Genomic DNA, 17,229 nt, shown 5'->3' on the forward strand with positions numbered 1-17,229 from the left:
ATTAAAAACCCCAATGTTAGAAATGAAAAGGAAGTAAGCATAGATAAAAACAGTCAGAAGATTACTTTTCAACCAACTCAATGTCCACAGACCGTCAAAGAAAAATCTTACAGCAGACACAACATAAGGAATACATCTTAAAACATATTTAGTTTTTTGTCATCACAAAATTTTTTAAAAAACTTTAGATAACTCCTTTTTGCACCAAACTCTTCAATTATGTTGTAGTTTAAGTTTCTCTAGTACTTAATATTAATAAACTTTTCATACTTCATCACTGGTTAGAAATACTTCATTAAAACAACTTAGCTGGACAAGTCGCCAAAAAGTGAAATAAGTCTTCAACTACGTTCGCCACAAAGTACTCTTATAATGAATGGCTGTACCGTTTGCAGAGTTAATAATTTAAATTTATCATTTGAAGACCACCTAACGCTATTCCATTAAATTATATTAAAAGGAAAGCGAATATTGTTAGAGATAAGTATATCCTACATGGACCGATTTCAGATTTCAGTTAATTTATAGTTTTATTAAAGAAAGTATTTGTAAACGTGAAGATTTGATTTCACGAGGAAGTAGAAGAAATTATGAAGAACGAAATGGATAATGGATAAGGAAACGACGCTAACATATAATTGTAAAATATAAGATTATAAAATAAAAAAAGAAAAGAAAACCAAATCAAAACTTTAGGAGAAGCAGAATTCTGCAATTCGATATATATTATTATTGCAAAATAAATGTTTTATTAATCAGATAAAGGTTTTCGATTCATTATTTAAAAAAAACAAGTATAATAAATACAGTATCGCATTCTGCCGGCCAGTTAGCAAAATTACAGTAATTATTTGGCCGAAAAGATCACTATATTTATTAAAAGAAACTATATTGCAAAATATACTTGACTTTACAGCTTTTGTATACATTAATAATAATTGAACAGATGTTATTATTTGGTTATCAGATGTATTAATCCAATTTACATATTTTAATAGAAATTATTTTTTGCAAAATAAAAACACACATGATTATAAGGTTTCAGTAAAGAAAAGAAAAAAATATAAGTATATCGAACATGTAGAAGAGTTGTTGGGGTGAAATTTAAAAAAAAACATTATTTGAAACAGTTACTTTACTGAGTTCCGGTTCATTTAAAGATATATCCCTGTTCCTTTCTCTAAAATTCTCTAGCAAGGAACATGGGAGGCTACGCTACAACGAGTTATAGTTTCAGTACGCATCACCCGATTGTACTTTCAGACCTGCCTGTTTGATTAGTCCAGAATCTGGTGAAAAGACTTCTGGTTAAAATTTAAAGGCTATGAGGTTTACTTCTCAGAAGAGTGGGACGCTAAGCTATATAATTCTAGCACGGACACAAATCCGCACAGTACCTAAATTCTTCTAGGCGCCACGGTAGCCGAGCGGTTAGAGGCTAGACCCGCAAAGCTAAGATGTATTGTGGTACTAGGCTATATCCCAGTCTACACCTTTAATGGTTAATATGAGAAATTTATAGTAAAGTATGTTTGCTAGTCGCCACGGTAGCCGAGCGGTTAGAGGCTAGACCCGCAAAGCTAAGATGTATTGCGGTACTAGGCTATATTCCCAGTCTATACCTTTAATGGTTATATGAGAAATTTATACGATTTATACTTGTAGTAAAGTATGTTTGCTAGTTTCCTCTGTCCACGACACCTAATTTGGTAGCTGGATGTAAAGCCCGCCTGAAAAAAATAGACAATGACTTTACTTTTTTTACCCTGCATTCTTCTTTCCGATTAAAATCTGTATTGGAAAACCGTTGTGAAGCATAAGTTTTCTCAGACTTCCGTTTCCTGTCAAGAGGAATAGAATTATCCGAATGACTTCATAGCCGAATTTGGAATCAAACCTAAGCGAACTTAAGCGAGCTGCTTATCATGAATTTTTCCATCTTCCCCTGGTCCAGATTTTCCACCCAACCTTTCACGAACCCTTCAACGACTTTCTGTACTCTCAATTTCTCATGGCTTCACTTAGAAAACATCTCACAATACTAATAATAAATTAATTATTAATACTAAATTATTATATGTGAGTTTAGTATGGATACCAAGTTGTAAGATAAGTGTATTCCAAAACCCGTATTGTTGCCGTTTTTCAATTCCTACGCAAGTACTCTAAAACTGCATATTTCCGTTTAAAAAAATCCAAATATTTATTAGTTAGAAAACCATATTTGAAGAATTAAAGAAATTAATGTACGCCCCAAAAATAATGAAGATGACCCTTAATCATAATAAAGAGTAAAAAAAATTGCACGAGTAATATTAGTTAATACTGTAGTTTAGTGTTATTCATATATTAATATATTCTTATTAATAAATAACCATACTCTTAGATGATATAGAGTTATACTTTATTGCTTAAATACAGTAAATAATTTAAGTAAAAGTATTGCTCCTCAAGGCAATTATCTTTTGATATGACATTAAGGTCATAGAATAACTTTATGCACTTGATTATAAGTACTTTTTATTTAATTTTCTTCTTAGTTTATTGCATTTCTTTATTTATTTAAAAATGTGAGCAAAAACATCTTTTTGAAGATGCAAAGTACTTTCAGTGCAATTTTAAATTGATTAGTACTCATTATTATAAACTAATTTCTTCGCTAATTCCAATAATCCATCATTAAAACCATCTTATAGGATCATCAGAATCAGCTTTTAGTATTGTAAACACAAACGCCCAGCCCACTAATTGTAGGGCAGAAATTATGTTGTATTTTGTTCAGAAAAAAATGGAAAAAAACTTTGCCAACACTTAATTCAATCCACTTTAAATAAGTTCTAAAAATATTTTGATGAAATTCGAAGTACGTAACAAAAAGGCCCGCCTAATATGTATGTTTAATACCAGAATTTTCCTAGTGTAATGAGTGTTTTCATATAGATATAAAATACATTCCTGAGTAAGAAAGTTAATTATTACGTGAATAAGTTATTTGTTTATTGAACGTAAATTATAATATTCGGTATAAGTTAACTGGAAACTTATTGCTTGTGATGTAAAAATAAAAGTTCGATTACACATTTATTTTGAATATCGATTAAATTTGATTTATTATTGCGTGTATATAATCAATTATTAAGGAAAAAAATTAATTGATCTGCTGGACGAGCTATAGAGGTTACATCTAACTTACGAGCGTATTGTTAACATTTAACTTAACCTACAAGTGATAAATGGCGTGCGTTATCTTACCTTAATTTCAGGAAGCATCATTTTCTAAGCAGCAACCTCCAGTAATGCACATATTCGGCACAGACACTACATCCAACCACTCCCGAACACAGTTATCTGTAATTAGAAAGTACAATTTCAGTAAAGAAAACATTATTCAAGAAGCAAAGTGATGAGGTTAACATCAAGGTAAGAATCATAAATGAAATTTTCTTGCTTTTTAAAGAAATCTAACTACATAATTATTTTTTGATAGTGCTATTTTAATCTAGTGAAAAAGAAGAATAATTATTACTTGTTCTGAGTCCCAAATGTTTTAAACAAGTGTATAACCGCAAAAAAGTAGTACTAGTTTGGAAAGGAAAATATGCTAAGGTTTTTTCTTTATAATAATTAGAAAAAAAGCTTAAAATGAGTTGGGAATTTACTAAGATTTCAGGAAAATACTCAAAGGTATGTTTTTATTAATAATTTTTAAAAATCTTCTTCCTCCTTCTTAGATAATTAAGGAATTACTAAAAATGCTTGTAATAAGTGTTTAAAGTCTTCATTTTTTTACGTCTAACAAGTTGGACTAGCCATTTTTTGAATTTTTCGAAGATTGCACATCGTTTGTGCCGTCGATATGCAAATTTTCGTTGTTTGTTCCGCGAAATTAGAAAAGTTAAAGAAAGTAAATGGCCAGGCCAACTTAAAATCAAGTTAGAGCGTTCTAATTTATTAAGTTCTTAAGAAAACCAAGTGGCCATTACAACAGAACGTCATGTTGTAATGGCCACTTTTTACTTTACTGAAATTTTTCTTCAATAAGTTCCATTTGTGCCGGCGACTCACCAAATTTCAGCATTTTTACTCAAAAAGTAAAACAAAATGTATTAAAGAAAAAAACTCTATCTGAACTTTAAATTTCTTGACCTGCTTGCCTACACCAGAAGTATGATCAGACTACGGTTAATCTTATTAAAAAACTTCAGAAATACCTCAGATATTTACATGTTTTCTTTCACCTATATTTTTAGCAGAAATACTTATAATTATATTTTAAGTTTCACCATTTGTACTGAAATATTAACCGATACATTTTTCGTATCAAGTTAGAATGCCCACTTTTGGAATTTGAAGTTCAAATTTTCATTACCATTTTTAACGTGCTAATCCAGTATAAAACTAAATAAATCTTTTACAGTTTTAATGCTTATTCATTATCTTTCTAAATGTATAGTAAATTACCAAAAATCTCTTAAATATACTCAAATTAATAAATTTCTTACATAGCAAAGAAGAATCAAATTTGAGACGCCATGTTGAACTGAATTGTAAGCTCAGTGGACTTGGCGGAAGATGTTCTACTCATTAGTTATGTATAATTATTTTAAAATTAATATAATTTAATCAATTTTTTAAAAATTAACGTTCAATTTTCTTAAAATTAATTTGTATTTAACGTTTAATATTTTAGTAAAATTATTTATTTAACAAAAATTGATGAAATTCGTTTTAAATTAAATTAGTTGTTTTCATTATTTATTATTTAAGAATATATTTACAAATTTATTTTTAAAAAAATTATTGACACTTTTAATTTTTAGAAATAATATTTCAAAATTAATTTATATTATATCTCTTTGTTCCAGGCATATCCGTATGTAGATCTAATTAGATGACGCCATTAAGCCCTAAAAATCAAGTGATCTGTTTAAAGTGATTCGGTAGTATAGTTTTTGTCATGTTAATTTGGTTTCAATTTTAGTAAAATTTATCTTCTACCTTTAGAATTGACTTATTATCAAATGAAAAGCGTAGAATTTGGCTGCATTTGATGTTTGCAGTGAATAACTAATTTTGGTGAGTAGGATATAATTTTTAATTAATGTCTTAAATTTCCATTGGTGCCTTATATGACTGATAATTGAAGTAATCTTACTGTAGAAAGTAAGTTAAAACTTCATTCTAAAGATTTTGTAACAAATTAAATTTAAAATTGAGTTAATATCTGTAATTACTAATAGGGGCAATTTAATTTCATAGTGCGTAAAACAGTTGGAACATTATTCTCGACTTTACCTTGATATAATCTGATACTAGAATTAATCTCTTCATTTTTTTGCTTGAAACTATAAATATTATTCGTAAAACAAGACTATTTAGTTATTTTTTGTCTACAATGATAAACCGATCTGAGATTTAAAAAGAAGAGTTTTTTTTATCTTCGTCTTTCAAGAGGGCGTTAGTAGCAGTTACGTAAAAGTAGATTCTAATTAGTAAAAATGATTTACGAGTAATTTTATTCTTGTATTTGTCGTTCAAGCCGTTTTGCACTATCATCATATTTTAACAATATTTGATAAGAATATAATGCTTAACTATTTAAAGCCTTTTTGCTTGCAATTTTAATTAATAAGAATTAATTGCTTTTGATTTAAGGAAATGAATTCTTATGCTAAAAATGATAAATAATGTAGATTTGCTTTGAAATGGATAAAGATATGATCTGAATTCCTAAAATAGGTGATTAAAGAATCTTTTTTCATATACGAATTCTAAAATAATGTGAAATATTTTACTTTTTTTCTGAATTTTGTGTACTATTTTTTGATATTGGAGATTTATGTTGAAGATGTTGCAAATGGATAAATTATGATTTACGAATCTTCTTCTATTAACTTTTAGAGCTAAGATTAACTAGCTTTACCTAAAGTGAATGCATTTCAGGTTTCTAAAATACTATAGAAGGGATATGAATTTGATACTTGAAGGATATGTATTATTGCAAATGCATCTGTATTCTTATATCACCCAAATTCTATAATCACTTATAAATTTTTGATAATTCGATACTTTTACCATCAATTTTAGCACATTTTCATTTTCTTCTTCACGTGCATCTTCATCACACCAATTGGTTATTCCAATATTCTCATTGTATCTTTATCTCATCAGCTTGGTACCCCCAGTTCCCTATCTAATTTATCACTTTTCTTACCCCTCTCTACATCAAAGTTAGGCCATCTTTACCTTAAATTTTAGAACATTACTTTGTCTCGTGTATCATCCATTTTATTTTGTACCCTACTATCAACACTTTTTGGTAATTGATACCTTTACCATCAAGTATAACACATTTTCCCCAATCTGTATCTACATTCCTTTAATTTAATCTCCCACGATGCTCAATTATTGAGTAATTGATACCTTTACTGTCAATTTTAGCACTTTTCACTTAAAGCTGCTTCATTTCTTGAAATTATTGTCCCAATACCTTCAGTTTTCATCACCTTGGTACTGCACTGCTATCAGCAATAACATTTTTCTCAATGATGTAGCTATATACTACCTAGTTGGTATCCACTATCATCAGTAACATTGGAATACTTTCGATAATCTTTCTCACATTTTGCTCTTCATCTAAATTGGGACCTGTATCGTCAGTTGTAACACATTTCCCTTCATCTGTATCTTCATTACTGTAATTTGATACCCTACTATCTTCTTAGCATTTTCCTTGTACACAGCAGCTTCATCCACTTCAACTTGGCGCCTCAATAGTCACACTTTGCCGTTAATCCGTCACACTTCGATCACTGTCATTTCATTCTAATCATTTGTTAATACGCTTCCATCAATTTTAACACCATTCACACATACTGCTGTATTTTATAGGATCACTTAATTAGGTTCTGTTTTACCTTTTTCTCTGCCTTGAATTCTGTCATTCAAAAAGTGACAACAGTAAATTTCTAGTCCAGATAAATGGGACATCATTCCTGGGATTGAGGAACGTGTTAAATTGGGATAGAGTCTTATACATGTGTACATATGTATACATTTTTTTCTACATCCATCATTGATCTTCATTGATTTCTATCGAAATAAGGTATAATAAATTTCATTGTACATTGTAGGCAGTGCAGTGTAAGTTAAGCTGTTCATCCTGTGCTTTACTGGTCTTTATTAGGTCTTCTACGAATATAGCGCAATAAGGGCTTCTAGTTCCATTCTTAATTTGCCATGCTAAATAATGAAAATGACAGAAAATTCCATTATCTTTCTAATATCTTAGATATAAGGATAATCCTTAAGAAATTGCTAATCCGAATGTTCTGTTGTGCGTTGGTGTGTGCTAAAGACATATTTGTTTTTAATTCCTTCCGTTTCTTCCAGAAGTCGACTAATAATCTTAATCCTTGCGTATAATTTGTCTTGAATTGTGTAAATATTATTCAAGAGAGAATTAATAGTTTTTTAATTCCAATTATTTTAGATTTGATTCAATCAAAAGATGATTTTCCTATTTTATTTCACGAAATTCTAAGCAAATTAAAAAAAATGAAATGAGAAGTATTATTTAATATCATTTCTGCGATTTAAATTCAAAATACCATTATTAACAATTTCATACACATTTTTTTAAAAACACGTGATTCAGCCAATTTATGTATTTATATTTTACGGTTTTAACATTAATTTATCAGTAAGAATTCTCTTTCTTCTTTCAATGGCGCAACTGGCGCGAATATCTGCCCTTGGCCTCCTCAACAATCGCCAGCTTGCTTTATCTTGCACGTGCACCATATTATTCCTAGATTTCCTTTTAACTGCCGCGCCGCTGTTCATACAGACAGTTCTTCTTGAGGGCCAATCTTCTGGTTTCCTCCTCCATTCAGGAAAAGTGAGGTATATTTTCTATTAGATCTTATCCTCTTACAGGCTTTAGGTGGCGTCAAAACCATTTGAAGTCTTGCAAAGTGGGATTAGTTTAACATCTTGGACTTGCTTTTCCAGTTCATCTTTTCTGCCGTCAGACATCCGCTCTCCCTTATCTAAAAATACATCTTTGCACCTTTAGCTGAGAATTCTGCCTAGCAACTTAAGCTTTGGCTATCTTTAACGTTCATGTTTCTGTCGCGTACAAGATTGGACCCCTATTTCCAGCCAAGATTCTCTTTCTTTCCCTCTCTATATCAGCCATCTTTTTACTGATTAACGATCCCTGGGTGTTTGAAGTTGCCAACAGTTTCAGAGATGTCATAGTGTCGCAGGTTGGACGATTTCTTCTATTCGTGAGGATATTCGTATCGTCTATCATCAACATTCCTTGCGCTCTAATTTCTAATTTTTTGGAACACGTTCCTAATGCTTCTCATTGATCCTCTTAAAATGTGACTTGTTCCTTTAATTTCTGCTTCTATTTCTGGCAACGCATATTGCTTGCTATTTCTTCTTATTTTCCAAACTTCGTAATCCAGTTTAGGACCAAGTATTTTCCTGAAAATCTTTTTCTTTTTAAACTCATAACATTGTTCCGGCTCACTAACCAGGTCTCAGATCCATGCATTACCAAAGGACGAATAATAGTTTTATAAATATATTTAATTTATTTAATCAGTCAAATTTTAATAGTATGTGCTTCTGTCCTACTGTCTACGACACCTAATTGGTGGCTGGAACGTTAAAACTCCTCTGAAAATTATGCCGATTTGTCCTAGGGTGTTCTGCGTGTAATAGCAATCATATTGCTTTCCGGGAGCAGTGATCATTGAAGATGAACGCTTTCTAGCACTGGACTAAGCCCAAGATGACCTTGATTCCAGCTGAACAGGAACTTAAAACTATTACGTTAGCCTAAACCTCCACAGACTGTCCACATTAAATCGAAATCTGCCAATCCCCTTGGCCGTATCTTCTCAAATCGAACAGCGCTGAATCTCTGAGTCTCTATCACACTCACACTCTCACACTTCACCTACCATAAACTCATATACATTCTTTAAAATATTTTTTTCTATTTTATTTTTAATCTTTCGTTTCTGTTCGGTTAATATTGTTCACAAAGAATAAGCACTGAACTAACTTCAGCAACACAAAAAACTTCAAAGAAAACTTCAATGGCCTATGATTGCAATTAAAAAGATTTTTATAAATTCTATTAGACATAATTTCATGCACTTATTTCCACTTAATTTCTTTATTACAGTCACTACAAAACTAAACTAGGTTTTACTATTTTAACATTTTATTACAAAGTTTACCTTGAATCAAAAATACTTAAAAGAAAGAAAGGATTTAACAAACGATTTAATCGTAGGAACAAATCCTACGATTTCTTTAAAATAAAAATAAATACATACTTTTAAATAATAAAAAAATAATTAAATGAACAAATATTTGTAGAAGGAGGAATATACAAATATTTTAAGATAAATTATATTAATAATTTACATAAAGAATAGTCTTATCGTTGATAGATTGTGCAGGAATATGTGTGTAAAAGATATCAAACGTGTTATCAGCTCTATCTGAGCATGATTGCAGCATGATGTCGCCAGGGGCGTCCAGGTCAATTCATATCTCGTACTCCTCGCCAGACTGGATGGCGCGCAAACAGTTCCCATTTATTTATATATTTTCCTTATATTTCTTTTAAATACTATTCAGTTCTCATACATTACCAAAAGGAAGTATTTCGAAATTCGTAAATGCATTTCTCTACCAGAAATACATTTTTTTGGGGGGGTCTTCTAATGTAAATAGTTTTCTGTTTAGTTCTTGAGCTATTTTGTTCCCACAGTTTTTTTTTTGTTCTCGTTCAGAGGACCTCGAAATGGTTATTTCCGTTTAAAATTTGAAATCGGAAATAAGACATCGCAAAACTTTCACAATGAATGTTTTAATAATTAAAAAAAAAAAAAAAAAAAAATGTATAACGCAATAAAAAAAAGCAAACATTACACCATCCACTTTAGTTATGCGTTAGTTTTAGTAAGTCCCCTCCTTACCTTGATCCCTGGGGACCCCTGTAAGGTCGTCCAGCTAATTAAAGTAATAAAACATAAAATTCCTTACATACAATCTTTCAAAAAAAACTAGTAAGAGAAAGTAAATCTTACAAAATTAAACAAAATTTACATTCACACAATGTTAGCGCATGTAATAATATAAAGTGCCGTATAATTAACATGGAATAAGTAAAAGATGGAGGCCTGTCCTAAGATTGGGCAAGAGCACTTTGTAAAGAGGTAGGCGAGCATTCAACTATGATAATATAATAATTTAGTAGTAAAATAGTAAAATAATTAGAGGGAGGTTATATTATTATGATTTTTAGGTCGGTAAAAGATTAAAGAGAGCGCCACTATAGTGTGGATCGTCATATTTTTTCATAACAATAGAAATGTGAATACAATAGATGTGACACACTATATTCAGCCGTGCAAAGTGTATTTATTATTATTATTATTATTATTTATATTATAGTACTTTGAATACCACCAGTTGCTAAGCAACACATAAAACCTTCACATGGTTATAGGTTATGCTCCTTGAGAGGTTAGGAATGTTTTTATAGGATGGACTTTTCTTGTACATGACACTTATTACAGTGAGACAATGTCCCCCGCTTCCAAACAGACCTAATTTAATATGCACTCATAAATTGTTGCATTCCTTCAATGTTAATATATGTAATTTCTTTCTGGTTTTTTAATATTTACATTATTTTGTAATAAAATTTATATCATATTACTAGTCACTAATTGAAACGTTTAAAGAGGATTTATGTTGACATAAAATATGTATCTAATTTCTATAATAGTAAATAATTTTTATGTTTAACGTATCTATTATTGTTCAAGGTGTTTTGTTTGCTCTTTAATCGTACACCTACTATTATGATGAGATAGGCGCTGCGTGGCGCTTTCTGAGCATGCGTACTGAGAGTGGAACAGCGAATGATTGAACAGTATGAACACTCGCACGACTTTTCCTTTATGGAAAGTTACAATGGAAATGATGTCTTCTTCGGACGTTTCAATATAGCTGATAGAGAGGGGCGTCCCTTAAACCTGGGGACTGTAATGCTCTTTTGGGATGCATTGCAAAATTCAAGGATTTCCTGAATAATTTTTCCAAAATTTAGCTCATCAATGAAGGGATTTACTCAGTTGCCTGTATATTTTGTGACAGTCCAAATTTGATACATTGAATCGATATTTCATTTATAGATATTTCCGTTCTGTGGGGGAACAGAATTTATCTTTTAGAAAGGCTTCTACGATTTTGTTCAAACTTTGTAAGCTCATTTTGCATACTTGTAGATCTATTACATTATTTGAAATATTGAGGCGCCACGGTAGCCGAGTGGGTTAAGAGACGAGACCTGCAAAGCTAATATGCATTGTGGTACTGGGTTCGATTCCCGGTCTTGGCCTTGGATTTTTATTTAATGGTTAATATGAGAAATAGTAAAGTACGTTTGCTAGTCGCCTCCGTCCACGACACCTAGTAAATATGAGAAGTTTTATAGTAAAGTATGTTTGCTAGTCGCCACGGGTAGCCGAGCGGTTAGAGGCTAGACCCGCAATGCTAAGATGTATTGCGGTACTAGGCTATATTCCCAGTCCTACACCTTTAATGGTTAATATGAGAAATTTATAGTAAAGTATGTTTGCTAGTCTCCACGGGTAGCCGAGCGGTTAGAGGCTAGACCCGCAATGCTAAGATGTATTGCGGTACTAGGCTACATTCCCAGTCCTACACCTTTAATGGTTAATATGAGAAATTTATAGTAAAGTATGTTTGCTAGTCGCCACGGGTAGCCGAGCGGTTAGAGGCTAGACCCGCAATGCTAAGATGTATTGCGGTACTAGGCTATATTCCCAGTCCTACACCTTTAATGGTTAATATGAGAAATTTATAGTAAAGTATGTATGCTAGTCGCCACGGTAGCCGAGCGGTTAGAGGCTAGACCCGCAATGCTAAGATGTATTGCGGTACTAGGCTATATTCCCAGTCTACACCTTTAATGGTTAATATGAGAAATTTATAGTAAAGTATGTTTGCTAGTCGCCACGGGTAGCCGAGCGGTTAGAGGCTAGACCCGCAATGCTAAGATGTATTGCGGTACTAGGCTACATTCCCAGTCCTACACCTTTAATGGTTAATATGAGAAATTTATAGTAAAGTATGTTTGCTAGTCGCCACGGGTAGCCGAGCGGTTAGAGGCTAGACCCGCAATGCTAAGATGTATTGCGTTACTAGGCTACATTCCCAGTCCTACACCTTTAATGGTTAATATGAGAAATTTATAGTAAAGTATGTTTGCTAGTCGCCACGGGTAGCCGAGCGGTTAGAGGCTAGACCCGCAATGCTAAGATGTATTGCGGTACTAGGCTACATTCCCAGTCCTACACCTTTAATGGTTAATATGAGAAATTTATAGTAAAGTATGTTTGCTAGTCGCCACGGGTAGCCGAGCGGTTAGAGGCTAGACCCGCAATGCTAAGATGTATTGCGGTAGTAGGCTATATTCCCAGTCCTACACCTTTAATGGTTAATATGAGAAATTTATAGTAAAGTATGTTTGCTAGTCGCCACGGTAGCCGAGCGGTTATTGGCTAGACCCGCAATGCTAAGATGTATTGCTGTACTAGGCTATATTCCCAGTCTACACCTTTAATGGTTAATATGAGAAATTTATAGTAAAGTATGTTTGCTAGTCGCCACGGGTAGCCGAGCGGTTAGAGGCTAGACCCGCAATGCTAAGATGTATTGCGGTACTAGGCTATATTCCCAGTCCTACACCTTTAATGGTTAATATGAGAAAATAGTAAAGTATGTTTGCTAGTCGCCTCCGTCCACGACACCTAATTGGTAGTTGGACGTTAAGCCTCGCCTTAAAAAATAGGCGATTACTTTACTTTACTTATTATTTGAAATATTTGCTTTGACTTGGTAAAGCTTCCCATTTTGAAGTGCTGTTTAAATGTAATGTACGGCCTGTATAGTTCTAATAGAAATTTTATATCTTTGATTCCGTCACAGCATACATGTTTTTTCAATTTCTGATTGGTTTGGGATTTTCATTCATCATCAGAGGTTGTAAAAGCTTATTGGATCAAATTGGCTCTTATTACTATTTTACATCCTTGAGTTACGGGGGGGGGGCAAACACTCCACAGACTCAAATTTCTTTCTAATTAAAAAAAAAACAAAAAAAACTTTTTTGTTGTTTAGGGGGCCTCAAAACGGATCTTCGTTTTCAAAACACGAAATTTTGACTTGTTCCCAATTCTTTAAAGTCATTGCCAGCAATTCTTTGCCAGTTCTTCTATTTTATTATAAACAATATAAAATTGCGCATCAAAATAAAGAAAATATTTACACAACAAGAATGTTATCAGCAGTGCTCTTTGAATCTCCGGCGAAGATATAAGATACAACATGCATTCATTGCTTCGATGTTTATATAATATGTTATTGATTTTTACTTATGTTTTTTTACTACAAAGTGAATTTAAGAGTAGAATTTGAGAATAAACAACCAGCTGATAAGCTGAATAAACAGCTTATCTTCCTTATGATATTTTTCCCAGCTTATTACCATGTTTATAAATCTTTTTTCCACTTTTTCTCTCACCAGTAAGGGAAGTGTTGCGATCATGCCAAAATTTAAGTTTTGACCGGAAGTATATGTAAGTTTTGAAGACTGTGAGTCCGTAAAACTTTTTTAAAATGTTTTTTTTTAAATAGTTAGGTGCTGAAACTTGATATTTCGATCAAGTCCGACCAGGGTACCAGACTCAAATTATAGGAGATTTAAACAACACAGCCGAAAGTTACCTCTACGCTGAATAATTTTCACTTTACTAAATAATTTTTTCATATTAGTTGCGCGTGTTTGAATAGTGAAATCGGTTAATGATTAATTCATCATTTCATGTTTTTTATTTATTTATCGGTCTTCTTCTTTTGCAATTATTTATTAACTTTGTTATTTTCTTTGTTCCAGATATGCACATATATCGAGCTGATACGATCGTACATTGAACTTACTGTAAGTTTATGTATTTTTTTTTTACTAATTTACTAATATTTTTTTTTAAATTTTTAGATACGATATTAATAAATATTTTTTATATATACTTGCAAACACGGGCAGTCAAATAACTACTCACTGTATACGGGCAAAGATTTAGTTACAAATTTAATAAATATGAAGATTAAAAGTAAAGTAATTGCCAATTTTTTCAGGCGTGCTTTACGTTCAACTACCAAATTAGGTGCCGTAGACGGATGCGTCTAGCAAACATACTTTACTATAAATTTCTCATATTAACCATTAAAGGTATAGACTAGGAATACAGCCTAGTACCGCAATACATCTTAGCTTTGCGGGTCTCAGTCTCTAACCGCTCGGTTATCGTAGGCGACTAGCAAACATACTTTACTATAAATTTCTCATATTAACCATTAAAGGTATAAACTGGGAATATAGCCTAGTACCGCAATACATCTTAGCTTTGCGGGTCTAGCCTCTAACCGCTCGGTTATCGTAGGCGACTAGCAAACATACTTTACTATAAATTTCTCATATTAACCATTAAAGGTATAGACTGGGAATACTGTCTAGTACCGCAATACATCTTAGCTTTGCGGGTTTCGCCTCTAACCGCTCGGTTATCGTAGGCGACTAGCAAACATACTTTACTATAAATTTCTCATATTAACCATTAAAGATATAGACTGGGAATACAGCCTAGTACCGCAATACATCTTAGCTTTGCGGGTCTCGCCTTTAACTGCTCGGTTATCGTAGGCGACTAGCGAACATACTTTACTATAAATTTCTCATATTAACCATTAAAGGTATAGTCCGGGGAATATAGCCTAGTACCGCAATACATCTTAGCTTTGCAGGTCTAGCCTCTAACCACTCGGCTATCGTGCCGACTAGCAAACATACTTTACTGTAAATTTCTCATATTAACCATTAAAGGTATAGTCCGGGGAATACAGCCTAGTACCGCAATACATCTTAGCTTTGCGGGTCTCAGTCTCTAACCGCTCGGTTATCGTAGGCGACTAGCAAACATACTTTACTATAAATTTCTCATATTAACCATTAAAGGTATAGTCCGGGGAATATAGCCTAGTACCGCAATACATCTTAGCTTTGCAGGTCTAGCCTCTAACCACTCGGCTACCGTGGCGACTAGCAAATATACTTTACTGTAAATTTCTCATATTAACCATTAAAGGTATAGTCCGGGGAATATAGCCTAGTACCGCAATACATCTTAGCTTTGCAGGTCTCTGAAGAAAGATCATTGTTGATTTTAGTCATTTTTTTATTTTTTTTTATTTGCATTAATGCCAAGCTTTTTTCGACCTAGAGATTAGATAATCTTCAGTCATAGCAAATGAACAATTGTAATTAGTTGTAACATTATAGTTGTTGGTCTTCTTTAAAGGTTTTGTTGTCTTCGGTTCTGATTTGTTTTGGTAATGAGTGGTCGGTTTTAAATTGAACTTGTTTGTGGAACAGGTCAGTGTTGCCAGTTGTCGTAAAAATTGTTTTTTCCTTTATATTGTTGTTGGCGTACATACTGTTTACTTTGTTGCTGTTTTGCAAAAACTTCTGCCTCTCCCCCCCCCGAAAAAAAAATTCTTTCCCAGTATTTGAGGGAAATAATTTATTTATTTATTTTTGAGTACTGGCAACACTGATTTATTTCAAGGAAAAACTTTTTTAAATCGATCACTTAGTACCTAAACAGTTAGGACCATAGACATCAGTCATTGTGTCATATTTTGTATGATGTAAAACACATTACAATTGTTATTATGTATGAGCCCTAGGTGCTACGGTTGCCATACGGTTAGAGGCGAAACCTTCAATGCTAATATGTATTTGTGGTACTGGGTTCGATTCCCGGCCTAGGCCTTGGATTTTATTTACTGGTTAATTCGAGAAAGTATGTTTGCTAGTCGCCTCCGTCCACGACACCTAGTAAATGGTAGTTGGACGTAAAGCCTGCCTGAAAAAATAGGCGATTACTTTACTTTACTGTAAGTATGAGCCTTGAAGATGACTGAGTCTCTAGGTCCAAAAAAGAGCTTGGCAATTATACAAATTAAATAATTATGAATGAAATTGGCAATAATCTTACGTCTCCTTGGTCTGATGAATCAGTCATACAACAAGATGAATTTGTAGATATGATTATGTTAATTGCAAAAATCCATAACAGATTTTTACAATTGCTTATTGTATAGAATTTAGCAATTTCACAATCATATCAGAGATAGAGGAATGCTTTGCCGTGCTAATCTGGAAGATAGTTCTTCAAATTGCATTGTTAGAGATGGAGTTTGTGGTCTAAAAGCTAGGTAATATAATTGGAAAAACTAGTTAATGTAAAAACTAAAATGAGCAAATGTGACCTTGAAGTAGAGAGAGAGAATTCATCGTCTGCAGTTTATAGGTTGCGGCAGTTCACTTTGTACCGTGGTAAAACTTTAGCCTTTTTATAATTTCATTCTTTTAAAAATATATTGGCCATTTTTTTCACAATTATGGCTGCATTGATTTTTGTTCTTCTGTTGGTTAATTACAAAATTCTGTAAAAAATAAAGAAACTGGATCCCATATTATCTGACTGTCCCATGCACATCATCAAGATGATTAATGTTATTACAGTAATTCTATTGTTTTATCCACACTTAATCATATAACTATGATCATTTGAATACAGTCGATCATTATCACAATCGTATGCCTCGTCTAACCGCCGAAGCAATGTGAGGCATTTGAAATATTATTACTATTTGTACTCAGTGTTAGGTTATTTCTGTCTCAAGTTATTTTTCTATTAAATGAACTCGTAACTTATTACAGCCCATTATTTTTACACAAATTACAATGTAAAAACTAATTACCTTAACTTTTTTGTTTTACGCTTAGGTTATATTACCTCTCCTAATTGTAGATAATCGATCTATCATTTTTCATAAAATGAGTGGCTTACTTGATGACCTTTACTTTTTTCTTCTTTCTGTGTATTGTGAAGGCAGGTTTTGTTGGGTATAGGTATTGAAATGTATATCTCGCTCAATTTGTCAAGCAACGATGTTTGCCCTCATCATTGGCTCTGATTTTATGAGGAGTTGTGGTGGTGTATCTGTATAATTGATATATCATAGGCGCCACGGTAGCCGAGC

At 32.5% G+C, this 17,229-nt stretch overlaps 1 protein-coding gene across 2 annotated transcripts in view; it reads left to right on the forward strand.

Annotated features, from left to right (window-relative positions):
- Window positions 1-3,169: 3,169 nt before the first annotated feature.
- Window positions 3,170-17,229, forward strand: part of Atf3 (Activating transcription factor 3) — a 110,160-nt gene continuing 96,100 nt past the window's right edge. The window contains exons 1-6 of one of the 2 annotated variants that reach the window (XM_074128074.1): window positions 3,170-3,420; window positions 3,504-3,684; window positions 4,507-4,592; window positions 4,866-5,076; window positions 5,656-5,739; window positions 14,018-14,062. The gene's annotated coding sequence lies outside the window, so the exon portion shown is untranslated. The remainder of the gene's footprint in view (window positions 3,421-3,503; window positions 3,685-4,506; window positions 4,593-4,865; window positions 5,077-5,655; window positions 5,740-14,017; window positions 14,063-17,229) is intronic. The other variant, XM_074128221.1, reaches the window with a different exon arrangement.

Source organism: Rhodnius prolixus, unplaced genomic scaffold (assembly GCF_049639745.1).
Source record: "Rhodnius prolixus isolate KJV_2025 unplaced genomic scaffold, Rpr scaffold_1, whole genome shotgun sequence".
NCBI lineage: Eukaryota > Metazoa > Arthropoda > Insecta > Hemiptera > Reduviidae > Rhodnius > Rhodnius prolixus.